Genomic DNA, 17,239 nt, shown 5'->3' on the forward strand with positions numbered 1-17,239 from the left:
TGGTCGCCCTTTATCTGGCGTAGCGTAGCCATAGCCACACACGGTGCTGCGGAAAAAACTTGCAGCTCATACAAAAGTTTTATTTGTGTTTTCGAAACATTAACCTGGCGACAGAGGTAAGGTGTAGAGTTTATTGCTTAGTTTGTGTATTTCAATAAGTAATGATGCCATTTTGTGAATGCGACGTCTGTTTAGCTGACTGCAAAAGTTTATAGGAAAATTGTATTTAAGTTACAAAGTTTCTCCATTCAAAAAGGAAGATAAGGCAGCGTAGAAGCTGATTATTAGCCATTTTGAAGGAATTTGGTTGGGTAACTTAATTTTCGAGCTTCGGAAACCATGTACTTTCGCCTAATACCTATATGTCTTGTATGAAATGTTTAGCAAAATGAAATCCTATATTGAACACAATTTTTTTTTAATTTCATATTGGCAAAATTATGTAGTTAAAGTCCAGCCGCTCCTCAAATTTTTTTGGTGACAAAACTCTTTAGGAAAGCGATATATGTAATGTGAAGGAGACCCAAATCAAACATTTTCGTTCGTCACTGTGAACCAGACATACCTATGGTCCGTGGAGCACACTTTGAAAATGACTAACTCAGTCCGAGTTAGTTTTTTATGGAAGCCCTGAAAATCAGCGTCGCGGCATGTCGCTATGACACAATACATGCTGAGTGGCAAACACCATTTTGGTGGATATATAAATTGTTTTATGTTCTATGCAATCTATGCATTAATTTTTGTATTCGTTTCAAACCAAATTGGTAAAACATTTCTATATATTTATACCTACAGGTTATGTTAAAGGAGAAAACACCATAAATCATTAAATAAAGGATTTAATGCATAAAACCCACGGAAAACCGGCATAGCTTAGGTGAAACACAATCCGACGACGTAAAGGCGGGCGATGCTCGTCTGACAGTTCCGGAGTCCGGACGCGACAATCGTAGTGTGACCATTGACACCAATCGTAGGGCTGCACCCGATCAAACCACATAATCGGTTATCAGTTAGTTGATACATAAATACCTATTGGCAGTGTGAGTTGATAAGGGGTCGTGATTGAATCGAGCACGGCGGCGGCGCACCTCGGGGACGCATGTGCAATTAATTGCCTTATCGAGGCCTATTGATTCGGTAAGGCGATCCGTTTTAATTACCAGCATCGCTCGTTTGCGCTGATTGGTTTCCATTAAGTCGGTGCAGCTTCAGTTTTCGTTAGACCAGTCAATGAGCGATGTTTTTGCAGACTATTTAAAATGGTCAAGCATCATGTACCTACAGTCCTACAATGATTCACATAGATCAATCAGATTGGCATCAATCCAAAGAGACTGCTTTTATACTTTTATTTTGATTTAAATGACTTTTCTTACTTAAATATTCGTTATCTTTAGAGATCCCATAACCGCGATGCTTTCTGAAAAGTTCGAAACAGTCGTGTTGTTAATATCTGGGAATATCGCAATTGTCCTAACTGCGACTTCTCATTAAAAAGTTTTCTTGTTTGAGGACACCGATAATAATACAAAATATCTAGAATTAGAGTTCTCATTACCTCTTGCAAACACCTCTTTGACTTGAGTAATAGCTATTAAAGATTTTTAAATCAAGGCAAGATTGAGCAGATTATAATGACCGCAAACACTTTAAAATCAATTACACGGAGTTGATGCAATTTTAGAGTATTATCAATTGGGTTTCCATCTCATAAACCGGCAAATTGATGAAGAGATACGAACGGCCGGCCAGCATAGCGGCCATTATGGCGGCCGACCAATCAAAGGACTATAAAAAGTTACGTCTAACAGACGTCGAACACAGGAACAAAGCTGACAATAAAACTGATGCTCTGGGCTTTGTTATATGCAATAACTAACTAACCAAAGACTAGTGAATAATGAAAACTATTTTATACACTACAATACAATACAAATACTCTTTATTGCACCATATCTCTGTAATGAGGGCATTACAGAAAACAATACAAATAATACAGAAAAGAAGAGGTACACTAATATGTATTCTAGATTTCATTACTTGTCATTGTTGTAGAAATATTTATATAAGTAGTCTATAAAAGTACAGTCATCTTTTTATGTTCTCGCATGCATAGCCTTTTAGAAGGCGACAGCTGTGAATATCAAGAATTATACTCTCATATAAAAAATTAGATTGTCAGCTCAAAACTTATCCTATATGTTGTAATACAGGACTATTCTCATCAAATAACAATTAAGAAAGAGTACAGTCATTAAGATATATGTATCGCTAAGAAAAGAATTTTGCTAATCTCATCAAATATATTAATTTGGAAGATGGCCAGTATTTACTATTTACTCGTCTCTGGCCTAACATTTGCGTTATGTAAGTGCGAAATGTACGTAGAATATCACCGCGCCGTATAATTTTGTATCGTAAAAAGGGCAACAAATATAAAAGTTGGTCGCTAGGCATATGTCGCGCTATTACGGCTAATTGACAGTCGCACGAGTTGTGTTTACAACCGCATTTGTCACTTCCCCTCCACTAATAACACACTACGCGCCGATACTCCACGAACCTTTTCAAATAAACAAATAACTGCCATGTGCACAACACAACTGTACAACGAACCAACAAGACTATTGAGAGGTTTCGAAATATTCTTAAGCGACAGTTCGGTTCAAATTGGTTCCTTTAATACCGTGTTGAATAGGTACTTAGGAAATTACTAGATTTGAGTATTTCTCATTTAGGAGCGTTACTTTGAATGCACGGAATGCATAAGGTAATAAAAATATGAAAACCTTACGTCTTTCCATCTTACGCGAACCGGACCTACTTGTTTACTTACCTACACTACGTAATGAAACAGTCGCAAATGTCGCAATCTAAACTCGACAGGTTGCTAAAAAGAACACTTCGTCAAAAGTTTTGTTCAATATTTGTAAGCACTGTTCGCTCTGATAAAGGTATCTGATAAGATTTCATGTTCATGATGCGACGTTATTATAAATATATTAGCGCGTGTCGGGCCCGCTGAGTCGTAAACAAAGTTATCAATAATCACGATTTCGTTAATCGCCCGGGGTAGTCGTTTCCGACACTCATAATAAAGATATAATATGCTCTCCCGAGGGTGACGAATCGCTCGTCCGATTAACTCTTAAACGACAAATAGAGTTAGCTCCCGCGCCCTCCCGCTTGGGGGAAAACTAAGCCACGACTTCCGCTAATTATTCGGGGAGCTAGCGCCGTCCCCTTCGCTCTACACATCTCCGCAAAAACTCTCCGAAAACCAAAAATTTCCCTTCTCCCGACGGGCGGTCATATTTCTTCCCTCTCGCTCCCATTAAACACACCGTAAACGCTTTCCTTTTTTCACGCCCTCGCTCTAATAGAAAGGCAAATTACGAAGTTACAGGCGCGGACGGGTGGCGATGTACGAAACCGCGAGTGTGCGTCCCGCTCGCTCCTATTGGGAAACATATTTACGTGCCGCTCAGGAAATAGGGGTCGACTACGTGAACTTTCACGTCATATGCTTGTACCTACCGCCGAGTCGGTGTATTACTGAAAATGCGAAGCCTTCGGTGTAATATTCTCGCCGTCGTCCACGAAGACTTTCTGGCTCACAGCTCATTTGATATATTTACTGTACTAGATATTACCTCTTAAAATTAAACATGACATGACGAATATGATTTTACTCTTTGTTCGTATATTACAGTTTACATAGGTACCTACTGTTAAATCGTAAGAATGTATGGTAGTCATATTGTAATTTGTAACTAAGTAATAAAAGGGGACATGATTTTATATTCCTACATAAAAGCACGTTTCGTTTTGTATTCTTATCAGATATCAGACATGACAGTGATATCTACATTTCAACCTACCATGAGTCTACAGTCGTGTATTTTCCTCATAACTTGTCAACCCCGAGTGAGTTATAAAGCAGCAATAAAACAATATCAATAAACCTGACGAGCGGCTTGCGTGACGTCACCAATAACATTGTCGTAACCCTATGGAACAACACATTTCATATTATAGACTAATGACTTATTTAACGGTCGCGCGACCCTTGTGCATTTTCTAGGTCATAGTCATAGTGTGATAAACAACTTAATGCTGATTCTTTCAACCTTTTATTAGTTCTAGATTGCCAGATTATCACGGATTGCTTACGAATGCGTATCTCAACCAAATGGGACACATTTGCGCTTTTTTTCTGACGGCCGCCCAAACAAATTGTAGCGGTTCTTTTTGTCCAAAATATCTTAGTTGGTAAGTAAATTTTGTTAATCTATCCTTTGATTCGATCTGACCTAAGTGCTTTAATTCCAGGGGGCCAAGCCAAAAAGACAATCGTTGATAGAAAAACGCCACTCGTACCTTAAATATAAAATAATGTACGGAAATACTCACGTGACTTTTCGTAGCATCTGTCATCCCGATACATTTTTTTCTTTTTGATCTGCGTTTTTCGATGTACGATTGTCATTTTGTCTAGGCCCCCGGGACATTGCGTGGCATAAATTGCCTCAAGGTTGACACAACATAAAGCCTCAAGTCCCATGATTCGGTAATGAACAGTTGAACACGTGCCGACAGATTGCCCGCTCGTTGCTACGAATTGCCGTCATTTTCGAGTTATCGACTTAGCACCGCGGAAATGGAAAATAATGTCTTCATCAGTGGGCGGCGCCCGGCGACGAATATAATTTGGTCGCATTACACGTCATTTGTACGAAAACTTTACTTTCGTGGCGATCATTATTTACGTAGTTCCTTGGTGTAGAACGTAGATGAACGTTACCGGACCGACCCAAATGGTATAAATATTGTTATTTCTAAGGCCCATAAGGGATAACATTTAGTAACTTGGGGCAGATAACAAACAGGTAGGTACATGTTTCGGTATTACGAGATACACATGTATTTATAGGACAAGGGAATAAAATTAATACATAGCCCTAAGTGTTAAGTGACATGCAATGCAGCGCGTAATGTGTGGTATGCAACATGCTGGACTAGTATGAAAATCCATTACAGGCATCTCAATTTGTGATCTTCTAATCATACGGTCGATATTACTGCGCAAATATGAAAAAAAATATACGTAGGTACCTATTTAATAGGAAACAATTTTAATTCCAATGATTGCAATAAAATAACGGAAGTTCTTTAAATTCTCGCAGTGCATCTGCCTGTTTCACAGTCAGCGGCTAACCCTTACTTCCGCGACAAACAGAGTAACGATTACGTTTTTGTTACTCTAGTTGGCCACCCGGAATCGACATAAAAATAATTTATTCGAGCAGAGGGGTGGCTGTGAAAATTCAGCTACGTGAAAAAAGTAACACCACATGACGAAGCTTAATGTGGTTTTTATCCTTTAATATCGTGTACGGTGTGAAAGGGAGAGCGAGATGGTTTTTTACTTGATTGCCTGAAGCGGTGATTATTGCGATTAAAAAAGTTAACGGTGCAACTGTCGTGTAGTATTGCTTCCGTGTGTCGCGTTGTGTGGGCGCTAACGAACTGAACTAATTAGTACCTATATCGGCAGATGACAAATGCTTGTAATGTAGTACATGATACTTATAGTAATAGCCCCCGTTTGGCCTATTTTGACAGAATGGTAATTTAACTATACGAAACCCTACACTGGGCACGGCCCAACATGCTCTTCGCCGATTATTAGTTATAAAAACAGACTAGAAGTTTACTCTGAATAACTAACCAGGAAATTTTTTAAACGAAGAGTAGGTATGATTTGTAGCTCCATGCAAGTTTAAGAAAAAAGTGTTTACTCAAGTAAACGATAATGACTTATACCTAGATAATTAATTATGATCCGTTATGACATCGGGAAAAATATTAAGGAAAACAACTACAGTTGAGTAAGAAAAACAGCTCGTAAAACGTGTATTGTTTCGAAACGTATACTTTGAGGTAACGCTCTTCGTCAGTTATTTTCCTGTAGCGACAGAAAAAAGACCACACGGGAAACTTTTCTAGAAGTCAACACGATCGGTTTCTCAGGCAGGAGGTGTCTATAGGCCGCTAACAAGAGTGTCCAGTTTCGGGGCTGGAGGTCGCGAGGTAACGAGCTGGGTCGCGGGTCGCGTACAATGCCTCGTTTGCCGCACAAAGCCGCCCCCTCGCGGCCCACTTCATTACGCGCACATTGTGCCACACACCGTGTACTGAATATTCCCATCACATGAGTGAGCAAACGATGAAGCGAACCAGTTTAACTGTGATATTGAGATTTGTAACAACTGTGCGTATTCGGGGAACGCTTTTATATTGGTTCGCGCTTGTGTACTAGGTACTTGCCCGCAATTGGAAAGCAATTTGAATCATACGCTTGGTCTGTTCCCACCGGCCACAGGCGAGAGATCATTGAGACGCACCAATGTAACTATATCATCACGATCAGTAACAACTATGCGTGATAAAAGATCATCCTTATACTGGTCAGCCAAGTGACTGACAATAGAACGATGTGTATGAAGAACCCGTAGTGTGTGCTCAGTTGGACTCTCACCTACCGCTGTCAAAGTACAGTGTTCACGAAACAATTAAGCCGGCACCTTTTTCGGACATTGAACAACTAGAACAGACTCTCACAATTAATAATTAACGAAGTTTCAAAAATACCTTTAATTACTACAATACTTCACCGAGCCGGATTGTTCCGCATTCACAGTATTTTAGGTTCTGTTATTTTATTGTTAAATACATACATAGTTAGAAGGGATTGCATTGGGACTATTTGAACTGAGTGACAAATCGATGAAACACAAATAGAGTCCATGCCAGGATTAGTTATATGTACACAATGCGTTTAATTTTTCCTTTAAGGATGACTCACGTTAGACCTGGCCGTGTCCGGGCCGGAGCTTCCGGCGCTTCGTTTTCTACGGAAAGCATCACGTGATCACCTGTCATATCATAGAAAAGTAAGCGCCGGAAGCTCCGTCCCGGACACGGCCCGGTCTAGCGTGAGTCATCCTTTATCCAGTTTGACCGAGTCAAGCCTTAATAAGCCAACGTTTGTAAGTAAGTAAAATAGAGGCCGTGTCTTTGTAATTTTAAGAATAACTACAGCCATTGATCATCTTCATAAGAAATAAGCTCCCGGCATACGTCGATTATTAGGCGAATTAAAGCAATCAATCACAATGAATCTCGTAATATACACGGCAATATGAAATCACAGGCTATTTAAACATCGAATCAGCTAATAATGGTAGGTAGATAATATCTCATTGAGTGCGCGATTGGGCACAATGGGCGTAGGAGCGGCGCCCGCGCACGCAGCACAATGGAGAGCTAATTGTGCGTCGTCGACAGCCCCCAGATACTGCCTTTGTTACTATAAGAACTGAGCCTTTCATATTTGTTACTGTTGTTTACAATTTCAAACCAAACGTTGTAAAATTTGGCTTTGTTCTTATGTGAGCGTAAATGGAGAGCTTATAGTGCAATCCGCGTCTTATCTAATACCTAACAGATAGAGACAGTGGCCAAATATTTTGCGACACTTATTTGTACAATGCCTGACACTTTCTATTTGATGCTGATTAAACCAAATCCAAAATAAGCTTTTAGTTTTTGTATAAGTAACAAGACGAATATAAGAAGTAACTTTTTTATAATAGGTATTACATTAGATATCATGTCAGACCAAGAGCAAAATGTTTCACACACAAGTTTATTTATTCTGATGCCTATGACGGTTGTCCTATACCTACATACTACATTATCAACAATTTCTAACCGTCAAATGTAAAATTGTACTTGGGTCAAAATTATTTTCGTTGTCTTGTTTCTGAAACTCTTTTTATTAAAAAACTAAATTTCACCCCATACTAAAAGCTCAACTCCGTCATATTTTTGGGGCAAAAAACAAGACAACGAAAAGAATTTTGACCCACTTATATGACGCAGCCTGTCATATGCGTCAAGCTTCAATAAATACAAAATAGAAATTTAAATTTCCAACACAACAAATATTGAGTAAATAAAGTGGCTGAACCAAAAGTACCCGACCTCTACAATGGGAGTCCAGACACAATCAAAGTTTATGGTTTGGAAGACCGGCCAAAACACCATGAATCTCCCAAATGTGGCATCAACGAGGCGTGAGATGGATGATGATTACTCTCTATGAGATTCCCGAAATCACCCGTTGGCCATGATTACGTAATCAATCTCCGTCGCCCGTCAGCCTTTCAACGCCGGCGCATCTTCGTATTCAATAGCCTTTTACACCTTTTTGCGTAATTATTTAAACTCGCTTATTATGTTTAGGCGTTAATGGCTCTTAAATGAACACCCTCTCTTGATGTATCTCCTTTATTCGACCTCATTTTGAATAATCGGCATTAAGGTCTGTGGTTAAATTTAAATTGCATTCCTTATGAAGCCTGGGAACAACGTAAACACTAATTGCATATTAACAAGTCAGCATCTCATTAATAATGAAATGAAATGCTAATGCCCTGACCTTAGACTAAATTTATAGGTACTTACCTAGCCCGCTGTCATATGACCAACGTAAACAAATGGAATGTGAAAACATCCATATCTCATATCATCATATCTTTCACATCTTTGTGACCAATAGGACACTGTGACAAACATAAAGTTTCAACTTCGCAATGTAGTGTGACGTTGTCGCGTAGCCCTAATCTAAACCTATTATCCAAAACATTGAAATGTTGCTCCAGTTGACACTCACCGTACAGGTAAACAATGTCTGCAAGTAGTGCAAATGACAATCAATATGATGAATAACTAGTAGCGTGAATTCGTTACGATGCATATTTGTGCTGTTCTGTATCAAAAAGGAGCAAAGAGCGGTTGGCGGTTATGTCACTATTAAAAAAGCTCCAATACAAATACCACGCTATTCGATGTAACCGCCAATCCCCCCAAGCAATCTTTTCGTACGTAAGGACTCATTTGATAAGCTACTTGCGCAAGCGACTCTCAGTAGCTGACAGCTCGACGCGCGTAGGCCGCACTGCATTGTGTACTTCATTTTCTCTCAATGACGTTAATGGAACCAGGAGCTCCTTGATATTTAGTCATAGAGAATTTGCAAATTATACTTATTTATAAATTGAATAGGGCTTTAGATGTATTCATTTTAACTTTACTACAGATCACAAATGATTTGCAAAAGCTGACGCGGAATGTCTATGAAAATATTGACAGCTGAGGACGAAATGCGTTCTCTAGTAGACTGGACTAAAGTCTAATTTTTAGACACACGGAATTAAAGGGACCCACTGGCTATCAGTCCGCCGGACGATATCGGCCTGTCAGTTGTTGGGAACTGTCAAATTTTTGTTCTAACTGACATGCCGATCGTCCGGCGGACTGATAGTCAGTGGGCCCCTTAATGTAAACAAACTACTGACACTGTCAAAGTGACACTTGCAGGCAAGTCAGGGCTCGCAGAAAAACTTAAAAATAAATGTAGGTAAAAATCATTTGAGAAGATGCAGACTATATATATTTGTAATATTCACGATGGACTAAATAGGGAAATAGAAAAAAATCCACAACAATTAAAGCCACGCTAAAGTAGTAGAATATTTTATTTCTAATAAATATGGAAAATATGGACAGTTTAAGTACCTTGGATGCTGCAAGGCCACGCCTTTGTTTACATGAATTCCGTGTGTCAAAAATTTAGGCTATAGACTTTAAACCCTGTAAGTCCTGTAACTATCTACTGAATCTACTCACTCTGGCGTACCCCGCACATCATCTCGACAGTCGACTATTAAAAAACTAATGAACGTCACGAATTTATTGCTTATTGTAGCCATCCTTAAAGGTATTTAATATTTAAGTAGGTGCTTTTATAATTATGGCTTTATGACAAAATATTTTAAGGGTAACTAGTAAAATGAACACCTGTAAATGTTATTTCTTAAACAAACCTAACAATAATTCCACCGCGTGCTTAGACTATAGACTATAAAACTACATTTATTGCAAAATAATAACGCCAATAACCAAGCATCAAAGAAAGAAGTATCTATTATTTAAAGCCGGATAGCTGATAGACAATTTAAGGCTAAGTCCTTCGAGAATTCAAATATGGTCTAATAAATATGTTGCGAATAATAGAGACAGCCATTGAATATAAACTAAACCCAAAACCGACCGAGTAATAATTTCCTAATTATCTTATTATAATACGATCGAGGAATTTTTATATCACATATAAGTATAAAAAAATAGATTGAACTACTTATTAATTTAACCCATTGGAAAAAGATTAGTTATTTCATTGTAAATTATTAAACAAACAAGTCACTCGAGAAACCTGGCCTTAAAAAACGCACGGCATTCGTGGGCCAATTAAGAGTACATAATTGCGTTTTATTGCACTGTAGCGGCTGATCGAATTCGCACTTTTAATTTTAAAATGACGCAAACGGGAATTTTAATGTCTTGTCGTTGACACAGTTAACTGGTTATAAACGTTATTGCAACGAGTTAAAGGCCACCAATGGTAAATCAATCACGTTTCTGTTAGTATGGGTACTTACTACATTTTACTTCTAAGAGAGTTTTATCGAGTGGCGCATCGCAGCCGTTACTGAGCGTGCGCGATCGCAACACGAAAGGCCTCAACACCTCAATGTATCTCACGTACACAAAAAGAAACATACAGGCAAATTATGTAATTAATAGATACTGATGATTGATTAGTGCAAAAAATACGGATGATTGCCTATGTAGCACGGAAAAAGCGATGAAATCGATTACCTCTACTTGTCAAAGTATGAGTTCATATTTTGTTTCTTCTTCGCCATTATGGGTTAAATAAATATATCGGCGATTTGACAGCTGGTATTATTTACGGGTTAAATAAATATATCGGCGATTTGACAGCTGGTATTATTTACGGATTGCACCGACTGCATTTGCCGATTTTTAAACCCGGTTAAGCCTTAGTGGGACCACCGCCTGACCTGGCAATGTCTTATCGATGTCAATGCGTTTTACTTCACGGCCGTTCCATCGGTTTGCCGCTATCACTGTCACATTTCGCAAGAAAGAACGGGAAAAACCATGCGCGCCAAGTGTTAATTTTGATCGAGTTTTGTCGATTTTTATTTATTATAAAAACGTTGCCTTACAATATCGAAATTCGAAAGCGGTCATATTACTATTTAAGTAAAGATTGTTTTTGTTTTTTTTTTGTTTATAGTGTCACATAATAAATAACCGAGTAAAGTTGGATTAAAAGTCCTAGTTAGAGGTTACTTTGGGAATTAATTGTATCGAGCGAATAAATTAAAGATAATATAATCAAGAACTACCTACATATATTTTTTCCACGTCTACGAATATCAACGTGTTAGAAAAATATGATCATATAAGGAGATTTTGGCTCAGGGAACGGCCTTAATTATTTAATAACTTTTTTTCTAAGAATTCTAATTTATACTTTCAATTCAATAAATACACGCGAGAGCCATAGTATGTAATTTTTATTTTATAAATATGGCAAGCATAACATATAAGTAATAATAGGTTTACTATTTATTTATTTATTTATTTATTTATTTATTTATGTTAAGGAGAACCAACAGCTATACACTTACAATAAACAACAAGATTAAAACAGGAAGCCAATTACAGGAACTCACAGGTAGTAACAAAATATTCAATTTTAAACTAATGCTAACACTTACGCACACACACATGCGTACAAAAAAGAGAGAAAAAATAACATAAAATAAAAAACATACCAAATTGAAAATTAATGGCGATGGAAGCCTTACAATAATCCTAAGTTTTGAACACTTAGTTCATTAGCCCCTCTAGGGGCTTCTACTTATAGGTATACTTATTCAATAACAACAGAGGTCACATAGTTCCAGATAAAAAACACTCTAAAGTAAAATTGATCAGATTCAAATGAAGAATACATATTTAGTGACAAGGCGCCAATACACTAAGTTGATAAATTCCATGCATTTCATCGCGTAATGAAAACGAAACAAAAAAAAAAAAAGAAAAAAAGATTACATCTACGAGTAACATTACATTAATAGAAATGTCGCTCACATAAAACACCGCTCAACCAAACTATGCCTCACATTAGGAACTTTACAGTTGAATATATCGATATCAAGTTCTTTCGATAGCTCATTTAGCCTTCGACTCGCGCGAACCAGGAAGCTATTCTGTCTATATTTGGAGGATGCAGTCTTAACAGATATTGGGGGATGGTACCTTTTAGAGCGATAGGGGGTAATAAAAGAAAGTTTACTAAGTAGCTCGGAACAGTCAGTTACACCACTGGTGATGTTCAGGAGAAAGGTAATATCAGATATGTCACGTCTTTTTTGCAATGGGACTAGATGGTGTTTCTTACAAATACTTAAATAATTAGATGAGCTATAGGGATATTTCAGTTTAAAGCATAAATATTTTATAAATTTTTTTTTGAACGCGTTCGATTCGGTCAACGTAAGTATTATAGCAGGGGTTCCAGACCTGTGACGCGTACTCCAGTTTACTCCGCACATATGCGCAATAAAGCACTTTCAGGGTTTTAGCTTGGGTGAAGTATATAGAATTTCTCATTATAAAGCCTAGCGCTTTTAGTGCTCCACTAATAATACTATCTATGTGCTTGTCAAATATAAGTTTAGAATCGTGAATAATACCCAAATCCTTCATATAAGTTACTTTCTCAAGCGGGTGACCCTTTATTGTATATGATGTGGAGGTTACATTGCGTTGACGGGAAAATGTAATTGAAAAGCACTTTGAGGGATTAAGCTCTAACTTATTCACTTCACAGTACTCATCGAGACGTTCAAGATCGGACTGCAATAATATTGAGTCATGGTTGCATTTTATCTCGTTAATGATCTTCATGTCATCTGCAAAGCAGAGAAGTTTAGAGTGCAAAAAACACTTGCCTATATCGTTAACAAAAATGTTGAATAATAACGGACCGAGCAGTGACCCTTGCGGGACGCCGCTTGGGACTGATACCCATCCAGATATATAGTTGTTGACCACGACAGCCTGAGACCTATTATTGATATAAGAGGAGAACCACCTCAGTAAATCCCCATGTATTCCCATGTCATATAACTTTGATATAAGCAACCTATGATCAATTCTATCGAAACACTTGCTGTAGTCAGTATATATGACGTCAACCTGAAGCCCACTATCCATAGCTTCAGTGACATAATCATTAAGTAAAACAAGATTGGATACAGTTGACCTTCGTTGCAAAAAACCGTGCTGATAATCACTAAAAGAAAGTTTAAAAGTATCGTATACTTGTTGAAACACAATTTTTTCTAGCACTTTTGAAAGTATACATAATTTCGATATTGGTCTATAGTTAGTTATTTCCGTCTTCGGACCCTTTTTGTGAACGGGGGTGATAAAAGCCGACTTCCATATTGAGGGAATTGAGCACTCGGCGAATGAACGCCGAAAGAGTAAAACAATGGGACACACCAAGCTCTTAGCACAGTTAATTAGGAACTGGGCAGGTAGCTCATCAGGACCCGCTGATTTAGAAGGATCTAATTTTAGTAGTATATTAGAGACAACGTCCGGATTAATTTCAATGCTATTTAAACTAGCCACTGAGTCATACCTGGGATAGGGTGAATGATCGGTATTATTATTATTTGAGGCTCTGAAGGTGGTAGAAAAATAATCTGAGAAAGCATTGCAAATATCTAAGCCTGAATTAAATATTCTGTTATGTTTTTATATTAGTTTCAGTTTAATAAGAAAACTAACATTTTGATTTATCTATTAAGTATGTTCATTTTATAAGCACAAATATAATCCTATAATATAATATAGTAGGGCAGCGTTTTATTATTAAGCTAACGCGGGCACCTGTTGGAGAACGCCCTAGCGACAAAGACTGCATTATATTATAACCGCTCGTAATCGACAGTAATCATTGACTGCTATAACTGTCAAAACGGCACTAAATATTGTTTGTTAAATGCCATAAGTTTTGTATTTTTTTAACGGTCAACACCTTTGGAGCACAAAGGAGTGGAAGCTAATCAAAAGGTGGCCAGGTCAGGTGCCGGGCGTTCCGTGCTCGCTGGAGACGCTTAATGTGGGCTTCGGTGCTCAAATAACAGAGGAGAATATTTCAATAGTAATGGTAAGTCTCATTACAGAATCTTATAATATAGAATGTTCAAAGCGTAGGTGCGTGTGTCGTAATTAAAATAATTCTTATTAGTCTACGTTGAGCTTTTAATGTGCTATTAGATCAAACAAGTGAGGTAGATCGGAAGAGATCGCTTATAGGGAAGTTCGCCTTTGCTACATTATATATATATGTACTATATTTTCAGTTTTTATTGTACAAATGATAAAGTGTTACATACATACATACAAAAGGTTGAAAATCCGGCCTAATTGTAGTGAATTCGCAACTAGATCCCGTGTGTTTATACGGAAGGGTTTAGCAAACTACACATCAGTGCTAAAATAAGTAAGAACGAATGAGACATTGTCCGTTCCCAATCAGCACGAGGCATTATTCCCAAGTCACTCGACCACAACTTGAAATATAGCTATAAGGTTGTTAACATATAAACGCTTCGGGACGTAAAATGAGCACGTTATGGCTTAACATTCAAATATTTTGGACAAACTCATTGTCCCAAAAGGTGGAGCATAAATCGTCCGCCAGTTAGTTTCCTGTAACAAAGTCCACGGCAGTAAAGTGGCCGCTTGTAAATCAAAACGACAAATGGAAAAAATCAAAAATAAAGAAATCGGGACAGGCGGACATTTCTCGCCCGCTAGTGCCGCGGCATACCGGGCGATAATATCGATATGTCATCTCAAACTGGGTATTATCGAGCGAGCGGTAGCGCAGACTTTAAATCTAGACTAGTAGGTATATCTTAATGTTCAAGGGGGAAATTATGACAGGTCATTTTATGTCATTAATATTTAATGGATTTTTTTGAGCATAGATAAGTAACTATTGAAGGGTGGGCTACTTTCCATCTTTAAATAATTTTTATTGATATGTAACAATAAGTAAGGTATGTACAAGCAAGTTTCACGGATATCTAATGATGTCAATTGAGATGAAATTGAGATAAATTTGCAAGTTAGAACCAGGAATTTTGTTCCACATACCTACAGTGAAGAATACTTTGCCATCGTATTTTCTCGGAAACGTTCGTATTTGCCATGCTACTTCAGTCAACCTCAGTACTTTTTGTACTGAGATTGACTGAAATAGTACATTAGCATTTTGTTTGGTAGGTATATATACATATACGAAATTACTATACCAAGGCCCAAAAGTTATTTTGACAACAATATAAACAGGGGCAGAAGACAAAATAATTCGCCAGCAAAATTAATAGACAATACATTGTAGAGCAATTTAAAAACACGCTCCGCCACCCTCCCTCGTGAAATTTGTCCCTGATATCCCATTTTGATTAGACTGCTGATTTATCTCTTGTTCAGCCAGAGTGTGAAGATTACACGTTTTTGATACTTTATTTTATTCTAACCAAATACTTTACGTGTCGCTACAAACATTTACTTAAAAATGAATGGCTTAATTATGCAAAGTAGGCATTCCGATGCATTAATTTAGAAAAACAACCGATAACTGTTTCAATTTCTATAGACACACATCATTTACAGTAGCCCCGTTAGTTTAAGCTACTTTTTACATTAATTTTTTCACTCTTGACTATAGTGATTAATCAGAAACATGAGTAACATTAACAGATGAACACTAACTAATCACACTTGCTACCGGCGGTATGTCTTATTAAGGCTAAAAGTTACGAATTTGGCCAAATCGGATACTAATGGAATCTGTCCTGTATGTATGTCCGTCTGTCTGTCAGTTTCTGAAACCTGTAGTTTCGATAAGATATTGTAATCATGACCTAAATATATGCCAAAACAAGCTCATGAAGCTTAGTAGTTTAGTATTAATAGAAGACATTTTTATTTTTAGGTACATTAAGCGCTTGACAAAAATGAGTTAACTCAGATAAAAATGATAACTTGAGTAACTTGACCAGCGTAGGTACTAATTCATTTAGAACTTATGTCTATAGTTTTCACGGGTACAACCACATCCCTAAAACTTGTAATTAGTACTAAATGTGTGTATAAGTACTTACCTACGTCAGTATCAAGATGTGACAGTTTCATTACAGTATCAGAGGGTGCAACCCCTATTCTCTGGAGATTGAATCTGGCGAGTACCGGCTAGTGATTTAGACTAACTGCACTTGTTGCGATCCCCAGTGTGACACGGGGCTAATAGGGGCTTATATCCGTTGCGTACACTTGCTACACTAATCGCTTTTGTTCTAGTCTGCGGTGCCCTTTATTAGGTAGCTTTTTGTTGTCAAGATTTAGTATTCTTTTTTATTCTAGTGGAATGTGGAACAGTGCATTACTTTTGTTTTTTGACAGCTTGTAACATGGCTTCCAAAAATATATTCACTGAGTATATTTTGTTTTGGTTTCACCTTTGTCAATTGCATCTTTTCATAAAAATTGAAATATTACCACTGACATTGTGTATTTTTTTTTAACTTTTATTGACGTAATTGCGACGACAATGTCTTTAAGGAACGCTTCCTCGCAGGTGATAAATTTATCAACAGCGTCGAATAAAATTGCTATAAACGAAGTTGTTACAGTTAAAGATAAATATAGAATATAGGACTTAAACTATCGTGAGACATAGTAACGCGCTTTAGTTTTATACGCTAAAATTTATCATCCCTGTATTCTATATTTATCAGTACGGTTTTTACTCACTATTATTTTTAGTCGCTTTTGGGGACATGTTCCGAAACATGTCGCCAAAAGCGACTAAAAATAATAAAATTTATCATCCCTGTATTCTATATTTATCAGTACGGTTTTTACTCACTATTATTTAAATAATAGTGAGTAAAAACCGTACTGATAAATATAGAATACAGGGATGATAAATTTTAGCGTATAAAACTAAAGCGCGTTAAACGTAGTTATTCGTGTCAGAAAATATCCGGAGCACAAGCGAAATTGGATACGTTTAAAAGTCAGTAGAAATTACAATATTGCATGAGTCTCTAGAGACTCGAGAGAGGGCCAGCTAGTATCTATAGACTCTACTAACCAGTATCTAAAAGTTCAATATCCATATAGTTGGTACGGATCTTGA

General features: G+C 37.4%; 1 protein-coding gene across 1 annotated transcript in view; it reads right to left on the reverse strand.

Moving 5' to 3' along the window:
- Positions 1–17,239, reverse strand: part of LOC134741068 (T-box transcription factor TBX20-like) — a 96,646-nt gene that overhangs the window by 67,793 nt on the left and 11,614 nt on the right. The window lies entirely within an intron of this gene.

Source organism: Cydia strobilella, chromosome 4, assembly GCF_947568885.1.
Source record: "Cydia strobilella chromosome 4, ilCydStro3.1, whole genome shotgun sequence".
Lineage (NCBI taxonomy): Eukaryota > Metazoa > Arthropoda > Insecta > Lepidoptera > Tortricidae > Cydia > Cydia strobilella.